Raw genomic sequence first — 21,698 nt, 5'->3', positions numbered from 1 at the left:
GAACTCCTCACTTTTATTTGTATAAGTTCTTCTGGAGTTATTGGCAGTTGCTGTGCGATCACTACTAATCAGTTGGGTCTTTAGATCTCCATTTTCACTTAACACACGCGAGAACGGAACGAGCTGTTAGGATTCGCGGATCTACAGTACAAGTGCGGGTTCGTGCCGCTGGTAATCACTGCTCGGATACGAGCCACGGTCTGCCATGTAAGTTTGTCTTACTTAGAATGAATTATTTTATTCAATATTTAGTTTTTATATGCATGACGATTGCCATGCATACATCGATACATAGTACATAGGGTCATAGCGTTAGACGCCTGGAGTGACAATTTGCTGCGCCGTATCCATGTGCCTTGCACGTCATCAAATGTGCAGCGTCGACAATAGACCTCGGTGATCGACCGCTCGAGTTGGTCACCGGTGTGCTGTGCGAATAAAGTTCGATTGAGTACAGTCGAACTTTATATAGCACGGTATAATTTAATTAGTGGGACGTCACAATGCAATTTCAAGTATGTTGATACCCATATTGCTAGTATTACATTGAAGTTCACAAATAGTATCTCATCCGGATGAGTTCTTGAATCCAAAACACCCAAAAGCATCAAAATCGGTTGGAAATTACCTTAGTTATTGGCATTTCATTTTTGTGGGTTCCCGGGTACCCACGTCGGCCTGTTACGTAGCAAAAAAATTCAGGAGCCCCTCCTAACTCCCCCCTTACTATATCAACAATATAACTATATTAACCCAAAAGCTTGACTTAGTGAAGTTCTAAGATGTCACAAGGTTTCAATTTCCTGCTATGGATAAAACGGTACCGCGTCGGATACATAACGGTTAAGCCATTTAGCTCCCAGCTTTATCGAGATGATCGGGTAGTCCACGGCGCCGAATCTACCCTACCGTGGATTCCCTGGCGGTAGATTGCTCCCGCCCCGATGTACCTTTCTGTGAGCCATTTAGCTCCCCGCTTCGTCGACTCGGTCTAGTCCCCGGCGGTGGAGCTAGCCTACTCAATGGACCAGCCAGTAGGTGCTGAGGTTCATCCAGCGATTCCAGGTGGAGCGTAGCCTCCGGTTTACTGGCGCCCCAACGACCCACTGCTAGCTATTCGACACGGTCTACTCGGCCTAGTCCCCGACGGTGGACCTAGCCTACTCACGAGCTACCCGGTATGGTGTCGAGGTCGGTCCGGCGATTCTGGTGAAGCTTGACGTCCGGTTCATTGGCACTCCGACGACCCTAACCTAGTTTTATATCGCGTACTACTCAACTGGTCCCCGGCGATGGACCTAGTCTACACCGTCGAAGAGTTCCCCGACGACGGAATTTCTCCCGAAACCCGAATTATGGTTTCCCGGCGGCGTTCTAGCTAGTGGTGCTACTTTGTTGGTCCCTTCGCCACTTCCTCTACAGCTCGGAGAGTATACTCTTAACCACTTTGTTGACAGCGTGCCAGATACGCTCGTCGCGTCACATCTCTTCGACGATATTGTCCACTGTCACACCAGGCATACCCCTTCGGACTTCCTCGAATCTAGGGCATTCGAAGACTACATGTTCCGGTGTCTCTTGCACGTTCACACACTCCGCGCAAAGGGGTGACGAAGCGTGTCCAAACCGATGCAGGTACTTCCGGAAACATCCGTGCCCGGACAAAAACTGCGTCAAATGGAAGTTCACCTCTCCATGTTTTCTATGTACCCAAGCAGACACATTTGGGATGAGTGGATGGGTCCACCTTCCTTTCTCCGCGTTGTCCCACTCTTGCTGCCACTTAGCCAACGAGTCCACTCGGAACAGTCTCCTTGCATTACGTTCATTTCTCCGCTGGTAGCAATCCACGTCCTCAGCCAGAGTGATGCAGATGGGAATCATCCCGGCAATTACACATACCGCCTCCGACGATATCGTTCTGTACGCACTCGCGACACGAACAGTCATTAGGCGAAACGTGCTTGTCAACTTCGTCCGGTTCCACTTTGAGTTCAGCGCAGCAGGTCAGGCCGGTACTCCATACCTCAGTATTGAGGATGAGAAACCCGCCAGGAGACGTCTCGTGCTGCCTCTTGCTCCTCCGTTATTCGACATGATCCTTGCCAATGCGTTAGTTGTCCTTGCAGCCTTCTCACATACATAGTCGACATGGCTGTTGTAATTTAACCGATCGTTGACCATCACACCCAGGTGCTTCACGCATCGATGCGATGAACTGTCTTTTGACGCTGATCTCGACACGCTGGATTTTTTTACATTTGCTGACCAGCACTACCTCAGTCTTGTGATGAGCCAACTGCAACTTGACTTTAGCCATCCAGGTTTCTACGATGTCTATTGTCTCTGCCATCAACATCTCCACCTCCTCAAGGGTATCGCCGGTTATCATCAGGATAACATCATCTGCAAAGCCGACGGTCTCAACTCCTCTGGGCAGCTCCAGTGTTAACACTCCGTTGTACATTATATTCCAGAGCGTTGGGCTGAGTATGGAGCCCTGAGGTACTCCGGTCGTGACCCTAATCATCCTCTTCCCGATGTTAGTTTCGTAGTCCCCTTCTTTTTTGCTTCGACGCTTTCTCCGCGCTCGCGATGACTGTGCGGATGGCTTCCACCATCGATATCCCTTTCCGGAACCCCAACTGCCTCTGCGATACCCCGTTCTCACTTTCAGCGTAGGTCATCAGCCTGTTGAGGATGACCCTTTCCAGAAGTTTACCAAGAGTATGCAGCATGCATATATGCCTATACGATATGCTGGATCTCCTGGTGGTTTCCCTGGTTTTGGCAGCAACACCAGCTTCTGGATCTTCCAGCTATCCGGGAAGTAGCCTTCGTCCAGGCATTTCTGTAGGACAATCCTGAACATGTCCGGAAACGCCAGGATCGAAGTCTTCAGTGCCACGTTGGAGATACCATCCGGTCCGGGAGCTTTCTTCGCTTCCAGCCCTTTTGCCACAATAAGGAGCTCGTCGTTGGAAACTTGATTATCACCAGCATTTCCACCGTCCATCCTTGATCCTGGCCATAACGACACGATATACATTGCCTCAGGGGTTAGCGTCAACTTCTCTGCACAGCTCCTTGTAGCAGGTGGACTTGCTTAGCACTATCTCGCGTTTAAAATCAGCCCTGGCCACCCGGAATGTTACTTTACACTCTTCTCTGACCGCCTCTGATCTTGCTCTTTGAACGCGTCTTCTGTCTTTTAAACAGGCAGCCCGGAGGATGCTGAGCCTTTCGTTCCACCAGTACGCCGGACACCGGTAGTTCCTCGGCTCTATTTTCCTCGGCATTGTTACATCGCACGCCCTCGATACTGTTTCCGACAGCTCATTGGTGCTCGGAATTAGAGCGACGCTGTCAGCACGAAGTGCTTCCACAAAAAGGTCCTTGTCGAAGTCCTTTATTTTCCACTTCCGCTCGCCGGTCCTCACTCTCCGCATTACAGTACAATTCCGCAATGTGTGTGTGCGTGTGTGGGTATGTATGTGTGTGCACTAATGTCATGTAATTATCTCAGCAACCGCTTAAGCGATCTTAACGAAATTAGTTTCAAATGAACAGCCTAACGTTGCCATTTTATGTAGTCTTATAGTTTCCATCGCTGCAATGTACATATTGTAAATTGTGGATCAATCTTTAGTTTTCGACCTAGGAGAGTTAAAACATCTTGTTACAACTTCCCTCGATGATGATCTTCTAATCTTGTGGCAATGTTATGTTAACATAAACGTTCCTGATCTACCAATAATCACCAATATTCTTCTTTTTTGAATTAACAACAGTGTTCAACATTCTTAGTTATTAGTTCTAGGTCATTTATAGCCACGGATTATGCGTTTGTTCTAATTGTTTACTCCTATCAGCTTCTGAAGCTTGGAGTGAAGTGATCATAATTCAAAATGAACCAAATACTCCCGAAAAGGATACCAAATTACCTTTTTTCATAAACCCATATCACTTATAGTCATAAATAGTATCATTGGTCGTATCAATTTCAATCGTATATTTCAATCAATGAAAATGGGTGTAAATTTTTTTGATTCTACTGCTATAGTTAACTATATAGTATTTTACTATTATTATTGTTTGGATCTGTACAGAAATTTCTGCATTTGGAGCCAAATGTAGCATTAATTTTCAAAACATGTGTTAATTTATACGTAGACCTACACAGTGAAAAATAATGATATGAATGCATTAGTATGAAAGAATAAAAATGGCACAATTGTAAAATTGGTCCGTTAAAAAACATTTTGGTAATATTTAAAATATGTATTACAAAAAAAGAGCACAGGTAGAGCAGATGAATAAAACGGCGACTTACAAGTGCTTTTCCAATTACGTGTCGTGGGACGGTTGCAGGTAAGTACACTTAATTTCCTCTCCTTTCAGGTACGTGTGGACTTTGGACTGGCGATGACTAACGGAGCGGCCACTGAGGTAGGTAATGTACTTTGCACTCACTAAAGCACCTTTATTTTAATTAACTAATATTATTTCACTATGATTGTAACTACAAATTAACTAAATTTAGATAATTTCACTAATCGTATAAATCCGCGCACTCGCTATACACTTTACTTGCTGCTATGTTGTTGGCAGGTTTGACGTTTTGACATCAGCTGACGACTAAGAGGCGCGACCATGGACGGCGCCCCCTTTTATATGTTTTAACCGGGAGCTGGTTGCAGAAGATAGCTACCACGGTTTGGGCATCGATAAAACGATCGATGAACAATGGAGCCATTGGTCGTTTGCATGCGCCGCTGAGATATAGGTGGCGCGCTGTTACCATTTTTCGTTTTGCACGAACATACTGCCCCCGTCAGAAAGTGCATTCCTTTCTGACACGCCAATAAGGTCGTCGATGATCCCAGGAGATATCTCGATGAGTATGCTCTGTATGTTGTGTTGTTGTTTCGTCACTCGAGCGATGTTGTATGTTGATGACAGCAGCAACATAAAAAAAACCACAAAAAGAAGACCCGGTAAAGGGTTTTAAAGAAACTAAATTAGTTTGACAGGTTCTTACCTTGCCCAACTGGTATAAGGGCCTTAATGTTTTTGTTTTCAGGTGCTGCTGGCAGGAACAAGTAAGTAAATTCGATGACGATGAAGGAAGCGATAATGTGTACATTGATGATGTGTGAATCGGCAGGTAAGTGATGAAATTTGTTTTGCGATAATGTTTACTCTGTCGATAGGTTTATCTGGTGCAGATGAAATCCGCGGCTTGTCCGACGATCTCGATGACAGCTACCATCCGTCAGCAGGAATATGAAATCCAAAAGAGAAGACTCGGTAGAGGGTTTTGAAAAATTTAAAATAGTTGGACAGGTTCTTACCTAGTCCAAACAGAATAAGCGCCTTGTATTTATGGATTGCAGATGCTGTAATGCGATGATGATGTTTGCATCGAACAGGTAGGTGATTATTTTTCTGGTACTTGTCCGATGGTTGGATGATGACCATCCGTCAGCAGCATGAAATAGGAAAACAGAAGACCCGGTAGAGGGTTTTTGGAAAATGAAGGTGTTGGACAGGTGCTTACCTTGTCCCAACAATATGTGGGCCCTAATTGTTCTAGATTTCAGGTGCTGCTGGCTGGAACAGGTGAGTATCGACGATGGTGATGATTCGCGAAGAATTTACATGTTGTTTACATGTTTACAATGGGTAGGTGTAGAATTTAATGTTTCTGCTGCTGATGAAATTGGCAGCAAACAAATCCCATATCATTCTTCGCTCTTAGATTCAAGTTGCTGTTGATATTCACCCACGAATGAAGCCGACGGCCAATCCATATTCATCCGAATGCCTTACCCATACGTTCTTGCCTTGCTACTCATCGAGCGACCGAATGCACTACACGAGGAAGCTATGAAGTGAATAACGAATAAACGAATCAGCTAACCATTCCTCACCATATCGATGATCGTTTGCAACTATTGACGAAGATGACTACAATTTTATCTTCGCCGAATGATGACTGGCGAAGAAATATATTTGTATTCTGATGCGTTGTACTGTTCGGAATAAGCGCTACTGGTTCTTAGTACAAAACTATGGGTAAAATTGACAGGTAGCCGAATCAAGGCAATATATATTATACATATATACAACAATATTAGTAGACGCCTTGTTTATCAAGCATTCAAAGGAAATTGAATCCATGTCTGGTGATAAAATTCGGCATGAGGCAAATAAAATGAGGATGAAGTTTTGATTTTAATCTGCACATGGTGATATATCATAGTAATTTAATCTTTTGCTGATGTTATGCTAGTATCACGACGAAATCGTTCAATCAGCACGACTGTTTAAAATAACATATCTGAAGCAGTAAAATGAACAGTTTTAGCGGTTGTAATATGGATAACGCAAATATTATTTTTTGCTCCCCCATTCGGGAGACTTGACGAATAGTGTTATGAAAAATAAAAATCATGCAAATAAAGGCATAAGAAAAAAGGAGCTGTAATTATTTTTTTCCCATATTGTCGAGATCCTTAGATACCACTAAAAATATTGGTTGCATTTCATGAAGTTCGACTCCTTGTAGGGATTAACTATACAGCAGACATTGCATGTGCACACGTCACAAATTCAGCCATAAGATTGCTAACTTTGTTAACTAGTACTATAAAGATAGATTGATGCTTAAGATGAGTTTTTTGTGACGTGGTTTTCATTAACAGCAGGTACAGAAATTTGTATCTTTCTTCAGCCTATTGCTCAGAAACACATATTGTTGATGCTGATGCATTTGATCAGTATAGCATTCCGGGTTATAAAGTTGCTTTTTGCCTATCTCATTCCAGACATACCGGTGGAGTTGCTATTTACGCCAAAGAATCGATTAAATTCAACGTTCGGTTAAACGAAGCAGTTGATAATAATTGGTTCTTGGGTATATCAGTTGAAAGAGGCATGCAGATGGGAAACTTTGCAGTAGTATACCATTCTCCTAGTTCTAGCGATCGACGATTTTTAGAAATTTTAGAAAACTGGTGGGAGAATTGATTTAAGCAAACTTAATGTAATTTCGGGCGATTTCAATATTGATTGGCTCAACGATCAAAATTCGAATCAGTTGAAACAGTTGGCTGAGTTTTTCAATTTCAAGCAAACGGTTAGTGAGTTTACAAGAATTTCCAGACACAGTAGAACATTGATAGATCACGTGTATTCCAATTTTGATGGGGTTCATTCGTATGTAGAGGCCGATTGTAAAATTTCAGATCATGAGACAATCTCAATTTTGCTGGAGAGTGAACCAAACCGTGAGGAGGATAAAGTTAAAATTAAGTGCTGGAAAAGATATTCGAAACAATCCATGTCTCAACTGGTTTCGAGAAGCCTGGATTTTACGGAATTGAATGGAAATTTGGATAACAAGGCAGCTGTTCTAACTAATGTGTTAAAAGAGTGTACAAATAGTTTAGTTTCTCAAAAGTATATTAATTTAAATAACTCGAACAGCTGGTACTCTTTGGATCTTTTGCGCCTGAAACGTAAATGGGATAAAAAGTACAAGAAATTTTGCAGAACTAATAGTGAACGTCTTTGGAATGGGTACACACACGCGCGAAATATTTATTCACGAGCTTTGAAAAAGACCAAATGTGAGTACATTCAAAGGAAGATCGATCAACATCAAAACAACAGCAAAGAGTTATGGAAAATCCTAAAGAATTTAATTAAACCTAAACCTAGTTCCTCGCAGTCCATAACTTTTAACGGGGTAGAAGAACAATCTGAGCAAATAATAGCTGAAAAATTGAACAGTTATTTCGTTAACAGTGTGCAACTGATCAATCAAAGTATTGAGCTGGTCAGTGAACCTGCGGAAATAACACAGCCGATTAATATTAACTGTAGATTTGATGGATTTCACCCAATCACTTTTGAACAATTGAAAGATATTTGTTTTTCTTTGGGAAAATCGGCTGGTATCGATAATGTCAATGCAAAAGTGATACAGGATTGCTTTCATGTCATCGGACACGATCTGCTGGACCTTGTAAATGAATCGCTACAAACGGGGCACGTGCCGACAGTTTGGAAGGAATCACTTGTGATTCCTATTCCCAAAGTTACTGGGACGGATAAAGCCGAAGAGTACCGCCCCATTAACATGTTGCACACATTAGAGAAAATTTTAGAACTTGTTGTTAAGGGCCAGCTGATGAGTTATTTGAATAATAATAATTTGCTAATTCCGGAGCAATCGGGATACCGAGAGGGACACTCTTGCGAAACCGCTTTGAATCTAGTGTTAGCAAAATGGAAAGAGAAAATCGAGGTTAAAGAGACTATTTTTGCTGTATTTTTGGATCTGAAACGCGCTTTTGAGACAATTTCGAGACCATTACTTTTGAAAACTTTAGAGCGATTTGGTATCGGAGGGATAGCGCATAAGTGGTTTGAAAACTATTTATGTGATAGAACTCAGAAAACTAGTTTCAACGATTTTGTATCTAGTCCTCTCGGCAATCCTCTTGGAGTGCCGCAAGGTAGTGTCTTAGGTCCTATTTTATTTATTATGTATATAAATGACATGAGGCGAGTTGTACGATTTTGTGACTTAAATTTGTTTGCTGACGACACTGTTCTGTTCATTGCAGCTAAGGATATAGATGAAGCCGTGGCGCATTTGAACGAAGATTTGCATTCCCTTGCTCGTTGGTTAAAATTTAAACAATTAAAGTTAAATGTTGCTAAAACTAAATATATGATCATCTCTTCGGCTAATACTAGGCCTGACGTTAACGTTGAAATAAATGGTGAGACTATTGATCGCGTTAGTGAATTAAAATATCTTGGAATAATCATTGATGACAAGTTAACCTTTAAGTCTCACATCGACAATGTCATCAAAAAGGTTGCTAAAAAGTATGGTATATTGTGTCGTCTGAAAAATGATTTAACAATTAGTAGTAAAATTTTATTATATAAATCTATTGTTTCACCACATATTGAGTTCTGCCCATCCATTTTGTTTCTTGCCAATCAAACACAAATATTGAGGTTACAGCGATTGCAAAATAGAATCATGCGAGTAATTTTAAAATGTAACAGATACACTTCCTCTAGTTTCATGCTAAGCGCATTACAATGGCTCTCTGTGAAGCAAAGAATTTATTACTTAACAATGGTGTTCATTTTTAAAATTATTAATGGAATGCTGCCTCGATATTTGTGTGATCGAATTGAAAGAGGAAGTGATGTGCATAGGTACAACACTAGAAACGCATCGGATCCAAGAACACCAAACTTTTTATTTAGTAGATCACAGAACTCCTTGTTGTACAAAGGAATAAGTTTTTTCAATTCGATGCCTAGGCATATTAAACGTGCAGCAACATTAGCGGAGTTCAAAACACTATGTATTTCACACGTAAAATCTGCTTTGTAGACAGATTTTTTGAATTTTTATATTTTGGAGTTATTTGAATAACTATGTAATACCACGAAGATTGTATTTTTTTTCTTTTCTATTATTTACATTTAGTCACACTAAGTTATTATATTCGCTATGATGATGATGGATTTTTGTTACTTGTTTATTAAAGTTATTAAAAAATAATGAGTTGTCTACAAAAGTCTGAGCCACGCGCGCGCTAAGCAGATAGAGACTAACTTGAAATCGAACATGGTGACCAGCACTAAAAGCTCATCGGGTTGAATCGAAGCTTTTAGACTTTTGTTGTGATCAGGGTCTGATTTGATGATGGAGTTGTGTTGACTTTGCTCGACAATAGAGTTAAGTTCGGTTATTGCTGCGATAGTGGTAATAACGGAGTTAACTCGTTGAGTATGGGGCTTGATGACTCCTTCTGATAACTACTAGATATCGGGTTCAATTCCTGATCAATCAAGGATGTTCTCGGATAGGAGTATCCCTTGATTGCCTTGGGTTAATGGTAGGAAACTTTCAATAAAGGGGTCTGATGTGGATGATATAACTCGACCGGACTCTGCACTGCCACTAGGCTCGTCACTGCTCACATTAGCAGGTGGTAGTACCGATGTCTTGGTCAGGCGGGAGGAGTCTTACAGAGAATTATCGGAAATGGAAGCTATCGGGTTCAATTCCCGATTCTATCAAGTATCTTCCCGGAATGGAAATTTTCTTGATGGACCCTGGTTGTTGGCGGAATATTTGAAAAGTATCTGGTTACGTTCTTTTGAAGGAAAGCTATGTCTGCAAATTGAACCAGTCCGTTTCTTTTTGTTAACTGGTTTTGTTATGGATCAAAATATTAATTATCTTTTAGATAAATCGTTCAGCTCACACCTTTGTGGGGGTATGAGGTGGGACCATCATCATCATCAGTGGTCGAAAACGCCAAAAACGTAAACTTTATTCACAGGCCAAACCTTTGAATATATCACAGGGTGTCTTTGGAGGAATTGTTCGTATGAATATTCCCACAATCTGATAACAATTAAAATTTGGCATGGCTTACTATGATCGAACTAAAAAAATAACTTTTATACTGACGAGGTACAGTGATGGACAGAGAATTAGCACATTTACATATATTTCCATTTCAGTGCGTGTGGTGAGTGATATTGCCACTTCACAGTTCCAAACACCTTGTATGCGTGCAATCTTACTATCCTTCTTGTATTTGAATTAGTGGGTGCTGCTATATTCTGGTTGTAGCACGTGTTTTGTGGTTAAATGAGTATGGACACAGAATTAGCACATTTGAATTTTTTATCTATTTCCAGAATAAACGAAAAATACATAACAAATCTTGTGTATTCACAAAAAGTGATCTTTAAAATACTATATGTCCAAACATTATCCGAATAATATCTTTTATGGGTGAGCTGAATAACGTCATACACCGACGAGCCCAGAAAATTAATTTTCCAGGTCAAAAATAACGAAAATAGTGTCGCGTAGCCCGCCGGTGGCCACTGGTTTTGTACGACGGGAGCAGGGTGGATTTTCCTTACAGACCTGCCTTACCGGACTCGGTCCAACGTAAGCTATTTCGTTTTCTTTCGCACAAATATCGCACAGAAAAAACACTAAGTTTCACTACCTTTATTTGTTTTGCGTTACACCTTCAGGCACATACCTACATGTTCACATACGGTCGAATTTTTCGCTTAATTTTACGTCGCACCCCGGTTTTCGCGTGCCAACTCTAACTTATATCGACTGACCGACACGCGCACGCCTGCTATCCGTGCGGTCACTAACTAACTTTTCACGACTGCCCTAAACGACTGACTTATCCGACACGCGCACGCCTGCTATCCGTACGGACCCTAATTAACTTTTTACGACTGACTTATCCGACGTGACGCAAAAGACTTTTATCATTTCGTCTGTGTAGACTTCTCTCTGAGAGAGTCTCAGACCTAAACAAAACATTCTTTCCACGCTCGCGAGAGTAAAGACCCCGGTGGATGAATCAGTAGTTCACTATGACTCATACTCGGAAGCCTTTACTTTCTATAATAGCGTCGCCGTCTGCTGCTGGCAGCAACAAACTGTGTTTAATTAAACAAAGTGTTTATTCTTTTCCGTAAGCGTATGGCTTGGAAAGCGCGAGTGCATCAAAATATCAGCTTAGCTTAAGGCTGTAGCTGGTGATGTAACCCAGGAAATTAGCTTCCATGGTGCACCACTTGGAGAAATTTTCCAGGGTTGATGCTGGCCGAAAACTATGGGCGCTGCATGCCCCCTTACTTACTGAGCTTGATGTTGCCTCGGAGAGACGCATCATCAAGACGATTGCGCGGGTCATTAGAAAAATTTGTGTCAAAAAGTCTTTTGTGTCCTAACTCCTAAGATTGCCATTACATAAATAATATTTGTTATTACTTTTGTCAAAACCAAATATTTACAATTTTCTATCATTATTTGACATTTTCTTAACATCCTAACTTTACGATGGTCCTAGTGTGCACATCTTCCTGCTTCCAAACGTTACATCCACTCTCGGCTCCTCGACTCGGTTGCGTAGTGGTTCTCGGAATTCAAATTTCGGGCCCCTCGTGCGGCAGGATATTTCCAATTGGTTGAGAAGTGACATCCTTCTTTGTCCGCTGATTGTTGTCTTCTTGGGCCATGGTTGCTTGCTCATACATATTGTTTCGATTCTGTCTTCTCCGTTCACGTTGTTAATTTTTGTTATCGATTCCTCGCTCCTCAATTCTGGTTAGAATTTATTTGGTGTACCACCCCTCGATCGATTACATTGATATCGACGTCCTTTACGTATTTGTCTACATTGGTTTCTCCCTCAACGTTTGGCTTATCCGGGAGATTTGTCTGCTTGCTTGCTACCTTCAGGCCATATTGGTTGTGGGCTACTGAGGCGCTATTTTCAATCACACAGACCGGGTTTGACTGTTCCGAATGTGGCTTTAATCTTTGGTTTAGGCTGATCCAGGTTTAGCCTTCGTTGCCAATACTCCACTCTCAGCTTCATTGAATTTCTCGTTAATAATGGGCTGTCCTGCTTGTTTCGTATTTTGACCATTCTTCCACCTCCGAGATCCCCTCCATCTTCTTCCCGTCACCACCTGCAACCGTCCTTTTCAAATCCATCCTTGTCGAACGCGTTGGGTAGTCTAACAAAGCTACCTTAATCCATCCTTGTCGAACGCGTTGGGTAGTGCTCGTGACTACCTTCTCCACAGGGCACACACTTCTCTGGACTTCAGCTTCCACTTTATACAAAATCTCCTATGTTTAATAGTTATTATTATTTTTGTCAATATACGTTATTTGCTCCTGTGTTGTACGATTTTGATAATTTGACTGCTATAGACTATTATTGTATTAAAAATATAAACAAACTAATTTTTTTTGTGTTACCTTCATTCTCAACCTGTAATTTACTATATCTATTTAATTATTTCAATTTGTGTTTGTTTTCAATCATTTGCTTTAATCTTTAAAATTTGTCATATGTGAAATTACTTTTGTTTATAGTTTATTTTAAAATGAAAACCGACTCGATTGGCAATCTTCCTAATCTTCTAATTTATTTTTGTCGGTGATTCTTTGCAAAAGAAAAAGAGTGTTAGTGGTTAGTATGTTTCCCCCAATTCCTTCTTTTTCCCCAGATGTGTTTTTTTTTCTTTTGTTTTTTTTCGAGATCTTTTGCTACTTTGCTCATTTTAATAATTTCGAGTTCTTTTGCCTATTGTGCTCGTTTTTAGTAAATTTCTTTTTTGTGATATTGTTTTAGGCTCGAGATGGATAATATATTTTTTTGTGTGTTCCTCGAGTTGTGTCTTTTTTTGTAATTGTGTTTTTTTTTCATAATAATTTTTTTTCATAATGCATTTTTTTTCTTTAAATTTTTTTTTCAAAAATGTTTTGTGTCGACAACATTTGTCGAAGCGAGGTAAGTATTTTTGCGGGAATACTTCGTTATCTTCCTTCCTGTCTATTGTGGCTATTATGTATTTGTTGCTTCGACATCTCCCCCTATCCAATTGAGGTTGACCCAGGAGGGTACCTGTAAATAAAGACTTAAATTCCCGAAAAGATACATGGTATTTGTAACCATGCGGTTATGAAGGAAAAGTACTCTGAAAACTTACTTACCATACTCAACTACATCCATCCTAAAGAGAACCTGAAAATTACAACAGCCAAGGTGGACTGATGCGCAACTTCTGAAACCAAATCGAAATTCTCCTAATAATATTTAGAAAGATAGAAAAAAAATAACGCCCTTTGGCTGATTTGCGATTCTTGTGAAATTTCAAAATGAAATTCTTCTGCAGTGTCTGTCTCTACTGCAACTTGTTGATAACTTTTTTGTTTTCATTCATTGCCAATCAAACACAAATATTGAGGTTACAGCGATTGCAAAATAGAATCATGCGAGTAATTTTAAAATGTAACAGATACACTTCCTCTAGTTTCATGCTAAGCGCATTACAATGGCTCTCTGTGAAGCAAAGAATTTATTACTTAACAATGGTGTTCATTTTTAAAATTATTAATGGAATGCTGCCTCGATATTTGTGTGATCGAATTGAAAGAGGAAGTGATGTGCATAGGTACAACACTAGAAACGCATTGGATCCAAGAACACCAAACTTTTTATTTAGTAGATCACAGAACTCCTTGTTGTACAAAGGAATAAGTTTTTTCAATTCGATGCCTAGGCATATTAAACGTGCAGCAACATTAGCGGAGTTCAAAACACTATGTATTTCACACGTAAAATCTGCTTTGTAGACAGATTTTTTGAATTTTTATATTTTGGAGTTATTTGAATAACTATGTAATACCACGAAGATTGTATTTTTTTTCTTTTCTATTATTTACATTTAGTCACACTAAGTTATTATATTCGCTATGATGATGATGGATTTTTGTTACTTGTTTATTAAAGTTATTAAAAAATAATGAGTTGTCTACAAAAGTCTGAGCCACGCGCGCGCTAAGCAGATAGAGACTAACTTGAAATCGAACATGGTGACCAGCACTAAAAGCTCATCGGGTTGAATCGAAGCTTTTAGACTTTTGTTGTGATCAGGGTCTGATTTGATGATGGAGTTGTGTTGACTTTGCTCGACAATAGAGTTAAGTTCGGTTATTGCTGCGATAGTGGTAATAACGGAGTTAACTCGTTGAGTATGGGGCTTGATGACTCCTTCTGATAACTACTAGATATCGGGTTCAATTCCTGATCAATCAAGGATGTTCTCGGATAGGAGTATCCCTTGATTGCCTTGGGTTAATGGTAGGAAACTTTCAATAAAGGGGTCTGATGTGGATGATATAACTCGACCGGACTCTGCACTGCCACTAGGCTCGTCACTGCTCACATTAGCAGGTGGTAGTACCGATGTCTTGGTCAGGCGGGAGGAGTCTTACAGAGAATTATCGGAAATGGAAGCTATTGGGTTCAATTCCCGATTCTATCAAGTATCTTCCCGGAATGGAAATTTTCTTGATGGACCCTGGTTGTTGGCGGAATATTTGAAATGTATCTGGTTACGTTCTTTTGAAGGAAAGCTATGTCTGCAAATTGAACCAGTCCGTTTCTTTTTGTTAACTGGTTTTGTTATGGATCAAAATATTAATTATCTTTTAGATAAATCGTTCAGCTCACACCTTTGTGGGGGTATGAGGTGGGACCATCATCATCATCAGTGGTCGAAAACGCCAAAAACGTAAACTTTATTCACAGGCCAAACCTTTGAATATATCACAGGGTGTCTTTGGAGGAATTGTTCGTATGAATATTCCCACAATCTGATAACAATTAAAATTTGGCATGGCTTACTATGATCGAACTAAAAAAATAACTTTTATACTGACGAGGTACAGTGATGGACAGAGAATTAGCACATTTACATATATTTCCATTTCAGTGCGTGTGGTGAGTGATATTGCCACTTCACAGTTCCAAACACCTTGTATGCGTGCAATCTTACTATCCTTCTTGTATTTGAATTAGTGGGTGCTGCTATATTCTGGTTGTAGCACGTGTTTTGTGGTTAAATGAGTATGGACACAGAATTAGCACATTTGAATTTTTTATCTATTTCCAGAATAAACGAAAAATACATAACAAATCTTGTGTATTCACAAAAAGTGATCTTTAAAATACTATATGTCCAAACATTATCCGAATAATATCTTTTATGGGTGAGCTGAATAACGTCATACACCGACGAGCCCAGAAAATTAATTTTCCAGGTCAAAAATAACGAAAATAGTGTCGCGTAGCCCGCCGGTGGCCACTGGTTTTGTACGACGGGAGCAGGGTGGATTTTCCTTACAGACCTGCCTTACCGGACTCGGTCCAACGTAAGCTATTTCGTTTTCTTTCGCACAAATATCGCACAGAAAAAACACTAAGTTTCACTACCTTTATTTGTTTTGCGTTACACCTTCAGGCACATACCTACATGTTCACATACGGTCGAATTTTTCGCTTAATTTTACGTCGCACCCCGGTTTTCGCGTGCCAACTCTAACTTATATCGACTGACCGACACGCGCACGCCTGCTATCCGTGCGGTCACTAACTAACTTTTCACGACTGCCCTAAACGACTGACTTATCCGACACGCGCACGCCTGCTATCCGTACGGACCCTAATTAACTTTTTACGACTGACTTATCCGACGTGACGCAAAAGACTTTTATCATTTCGTCTGTGTAGACTTCTCTCTGAGAGAGTCTCAGACCTAAACAAAACATTCTTTCCACGCTCGCGAGAGTAAAGACCCCGGTGGATGAATCAGTAGTTCACTATGACTCATACTCGGAAGCCTTTACTTTCTATAATAGCGTCGCCGTCTGCTGCTGGCAGCAACAAACTGTGTTTAATTAAACAAAGTGTTTATTCTTTTCCGTAAGCGTATGGCTTGGAAAGCGCGAGTGCATCAAAATATCAGCTTAGCTTAAGGCTGTAGCTGGTGATGTAACCCAGGAAATTAGCTTCCATGGTGCACCACTTGGAGAAATTTTCCAGGGTTGATGCTGGCCGAAAACTATGGGCGCTGCATGCCCCCTTACTTACTGAGCTTGATGTTGCCTCGGAGAGACGCATCATCAAGACGATTGCGCGGGTCATTAGAAAAATTTGTGTCAAAAAGTCTTTTGTGTCCTAACTCCTAAGATTGCCATTACATAAATAATATTTGTTATTACTTTTGTCAATACCAAATATTTACAATTTTCTATCATTATTTGACATTTTCTTAACATCCTAACTTTACGATGGTCCTAGTGTGCACATCTTCCTGCTTCCAAACGTTACATCCACTCTCGGCTCCTCGACTCGGTTGCGTAGTGGTTCTCGGAATTCAAATTTCGGGCCCCTCGTGCGGCAGGATATTTCCAATTGGTTGAGAAGTGACATCCTTCTTTGTCCGCTGATTGTTGTCTTCTTGGGCCATGGTTGCTTGCTCATACATATTGTTTCGATTCTGTCTTCTCCGTTCACGTTGTTAATTTTTGTTATCGATTCCTCGCTCCTCAATTCTGATTAGAATTTATTTGGTGTACCACCCCTCGATCGATTACATTGATATCGACGTCCTTTACGTATTTGTCTACATTGGTTTCTCCCTCAACGTTTGGCTTATCCGGGAGATTTGTCTGCTTGCTTGCTACCTTCAGGCCATATTGGTTGTGGGCTACTGAGGCGCTATTTTCAATCACACAGACCGGGTTTGACTGTTCCGAATGTGGCTTTAATCTTTGGTTTAGGCTGATCCAGGTTTAGCCTTCGTTGCCAATACTCCACTCTCAGCTTCATTGAATTTCTCGTTAATAATGGGCTGTCCTGCTTGTTTCGTATTTTGACCATTCTTCCACCTCCGAGATCCCCTCCATCTTCTTCCCGTCACCACCTGCAACCGTCCTTTCCAAATCCATCCTTGTCGAACGCGTTGGGTAGTCTAACAAAGCTACCTTAATCCATCCTTGTCGAACGCGTTGGGTAGTGCTCGTGACTACCTTCTCCACAGGGCACACACTTCTCTGGACTTCAGCTTCCACTTTATACAAAATCTCCTATGTTTAATAGTTATTATTATTTTTGTCAATATACGTTATTTGCTCCTGTGTTGTACGATTTTGATAATTTGACTGCTATAGACTATTATTGTATTAAAAATATAAACAAACTAATTTTTTTTGTGTTACCTTCATTCTCAACCTGTCATTTACTATATCTATTTAATTATTTCAATTTGTGTTTGTTTTCAATCATTTGCTTTAATCTTTAAAATTTGTCATATGTGAAATTACTTTTGTTTATAGTTTATTTTAAAATGAAAACCGACTCGATTGGCAATCTTCCTAATCTTCTAATTTATTTTTGTCGGTGATTCTTTGCAAAAGAAAAAGAGTGTTAGTGGTTAGTATGTTTCCCCCAATTCCTTCTTTTTCCCCAGATGTGTTTTTTTTTCTTTTGTTTTTTTTCGAGATCTTTTGCTACTTTGCTCATTTTAATAATTTCGAGTTCTTTTGCCTATTGTGCTCGTTTTTAGTAAATTTCTTTTTTGTGATATTATTTTAGGCTCGAGATGGATAATATATTTTTTTGTGTGTTCCTCGAGTTGTGTCTTTTTTTGTAATTGTGTTTTTTTTCATAATAATTTTTTTTCATAATGCATTTTTTTTCTTTAAATTTTTTTTTCAAAAATGTTTTGTGTCGACAACATTTGTCGAAGCGAGGTAAGTATTTTTGCGGGAATACTTCGTTATCTTCCTTCCTGTCTATTGTGGCTATTATGTATTTGTTGCTTCGACATCTCCCCCTATCCAATTGAGGTTGACCCAGGAGGGTACCTGTAAATAAAGACTTAAATTCCCGAAAAGATACATGGTATTTGTAACCATGCGGTTATGAAGGAAAAGTACTCTGAAAACTTACTTACCATACTCAACTACATCCATCCTAAAGAGAACCTGAAAATTACAACAGCCAAGGTGGACTGATGCGCAACTTCTGAAACCAAATCGAAATTCTCCTAATAATATTTAGAAAGATAGAAAAAAAATAACGCCCTTTGGCTGATTTGCGATTCTTGTGAAATTTCAAAATGAAATTCTTCTGCAGTGTCTGTCTCTACTGCAACTTGTTGATAACTTTTTTGTTTTGGCATATTTGCCCTTTTCAAAAAATATTTCTCATCTGGGCGTTTTACTCGCCATTACTACTCATCTGCCTTTCATTATGTGTATTTATGTTTTAATCAGTACATTGGACGGATTCATGTCGCGTCTCTTTGGTAAAATGTAATCTTCTGAGCGTGTTCGCTACACGTCTCTTTATAAATTGTTCGATAATGTCTTCTACTCCCACTTTCACGTTTTTCGTGACGCTTTCATCACCTCTATATTGTAGTGTTCATTAACACTTTTCTTTAATTATGACACTTTTTCCCTTGTTTTCACCGCTAAGATCTCCTAATGATTATTCCCTTCGTCTTTGTCTCGTATTCCTGTTCTTCACCCTTTTCGCCCTTACTTGGTTTGTCCTCGTTTGTCAACCTCTTCGTCCTATCTGAAATTTTAAACACTCGTTCGTACTTCATTCATTTATCATACATCCTGGCGTCTGTTTCCTTGTGTATCACTCACCCTTTGCTCATTCATTCTTGTGTTCCCATCTCGATACTTCGGCATTGTTTACTCCGGAGTTTCAAATCGTAGTATAGCTTACACGATCCGATTTAGAAAATACGTGAGACACCCTATGATTTTGGCTCTAGCTCAGGTCCTTTGACTCTGGCTTTTGGCTCTACTCTTATTTTGGCTCTTGTTCACTGACTCAGGCCTTCTTATATGTTTCTTTCTATAACATTGTGATCGGCTCAGGTTTCTCGGACTCTGACCATCCCTTGTAATCGATTTTGTTATCAGTGTTTTGCAACCTTCATTCTGATTGCACTTTTTTCCATGTATTCAATTTTATACTTGTATTTGACCTTTTTAAAAAAAATTATTATATCCCATATTTTGTACGACAGTCTTCTTAACTTGTTAATAAAAAAATTCCCATTTTCTGGCTTTATATCTTCTGCCATTTTAAATTGCTTTTTTCGACAGACACTGCTTTTTTATCTAATACTTCTGATCAATTCTTTATGCTTTCCTCAATTTAATTTTGTCTTTGTATGATGTGTTGTCTTTCGTTCGTTGGTGAAAGACCGTTCGAGGTCGTAATATCTTCTATCATGATGTATTAAAATATTATTTGCGCTTTCTTTATTGTTTATAACGCAATTCACACTTACTTCGTTACTTTGGTCTCCATAATGACCCACTTGTTCGTAGTTAACATATGGTTCTTGTTTGTTAGTGTCAGTATTCTGATCATAATCGCACCAGTTCGTTCTCGCATGCATTTGCGGTGAATGATCATATTCAATTTCTTGCGTATAATATTGTTCCGGAAGATTTTCTTTCAAGTTTTCGAAGTCTCCCATTATCGAATTGCTACAATTGCTAACGTTTTCCTCATTCTGGAAAATTTCGAAATTTTTGTCATTGTAATTTATTGCGCTGAGGTCATCTTCAACGTCTTGGTTAATCGGACTATTTGAGTTGACATACCGGTCGTTATTATTGTTATAAAAATCCCGCTGACAAGACTGTTCAGCGTAGCAATCATATTCATTGAAGCTGGTGCAATAGTTTTCCTATCCTATCCACTATCCTCTTCTAAAAGTTCTACCAGCTCTTTAAACGAAGCTTTTCGGTAGCCTCTCGCTGAATTCTTGAGGTTTACATCTTTCAGACCAGCTATAAAATGAATTCTCAAATTTTTCTCTGCATAAGGGTCCGGTTGCTGGCCCTGTTGGTTGTAAAATTCATCAATTTGATCCATGATACAGAGTGCTCTAACGGCACACTCCTTAAAAGATTCATTAAAACTTTGCTCTAAATGTTCAATTTACAGTGCGATTGCTTCTGCAGATATTATCATACCAAATTGCTCTTTTAAATTTCGATCCATTTCATTCCAGGTCCCGGCTTTTATTCGTCTTATAAATTTAGCCGCCTCACCTTTAATTTTTTATCAACACTACATTCAGTAGGTACTTCTGGCTTTCTCCTTCTGGAATCTCATCGGCAAAAAGCTGTATTTGCCCTAAAAATGGCACCAACTCATAGGCTGAGCCGTAAAATTCTGGGATGCATTGTACTGCCTCCAGCATAGGAAATCGGTAAGCATTTCTGCCACCGTTACCATTCCTTCCAATATTCATAGTGGCAAATTCGAATTTTAATTCCACTCATATAACTTTGATGGGCTTATGTTTCCAAAAAAAATTAAAAAGAATTTCATCATTGCTGCACGTGATTCATAAAGTAATAAGTCACTTTGCGGAAAGCAACGGGTGACATAATATAGTCAGCATATAACAGTGTTTTTACCCACAGGTAAACACCGTATTCCAATGGCCTACATGGTTTTAAGTTATTATTTTCGCGGTCAAGTTATTGAAACCTGACCTTTAATTTTCGACGCTTGCATTTGCTCGAACCTAACATTTAATTCGTTCTTCCCACTGTTTTGCGCTATGTAGTTAGTTCTGCCGTTGTTTATTCAAACAGCTGTGCTGCATAGCGGAGCGAAGAATTCATGGGTTCATGGGTTTGTTTTTATTTTTTTTGTTTCTTTTTATGGCAACCTATAGCATGCCACCAATGGCTCTTCGCAGTCGTGCTTTTTATGAAGCTCCTGGTAGGAGATTGGTGAGAATCGCTCGAAAGTGTTAAAAAAAACAGCTGCAATGCAACTTTGGAATGTGAACTGTACCTAGCAGTACCCAGATTGGGATCAAATCTATATTGATAATGTGAAACTCAGTCGAAGCTCGTACGCTTCTGTTTATTTATTAATTTGATAAAAGCAAACACAAACACATATCGTGCTGTGTGCTTTCCCATTTTTAAATTGATTCGTCAGAGGCTTGTTCTGAGCGATACTAACAATGTATGTTTCCCTGGTATTGGGTGATGATTAATTCTTATTAATTTTCGAACTTTCTGTTTTTTCGAATGACCGACTTAGTACCCTCCGGCTTTATGCCAGGAGGTCGGGTTGCATTATATGCTTTTTTGTGCGAGACGGTTTTCATATTGAATGAAACGTTGGACAGCTACTTTTGCGTGTCACTTACAAAGTCGGTTTCTCGTTAATTCTTTTGGTTTTTTGATTAAA

Source organism: Topomyia yanbarensis, chromosome 2 (genome assembly GCF_030247195.1).
Source record: "Topomyia yanbarensis strain Yona2022 chromosome 2, ASM3024719v1, whole genome shotgun sequence".
Taxonomy (NCBI): Eukaryota; Metazoa; Arthropoda; class Insecta; order Diptera; family Culicidae; genus Topomyia; species Topomyia yanbarensis.
This window is presented reverse-complemented; position numbering follows the sequence as displayed.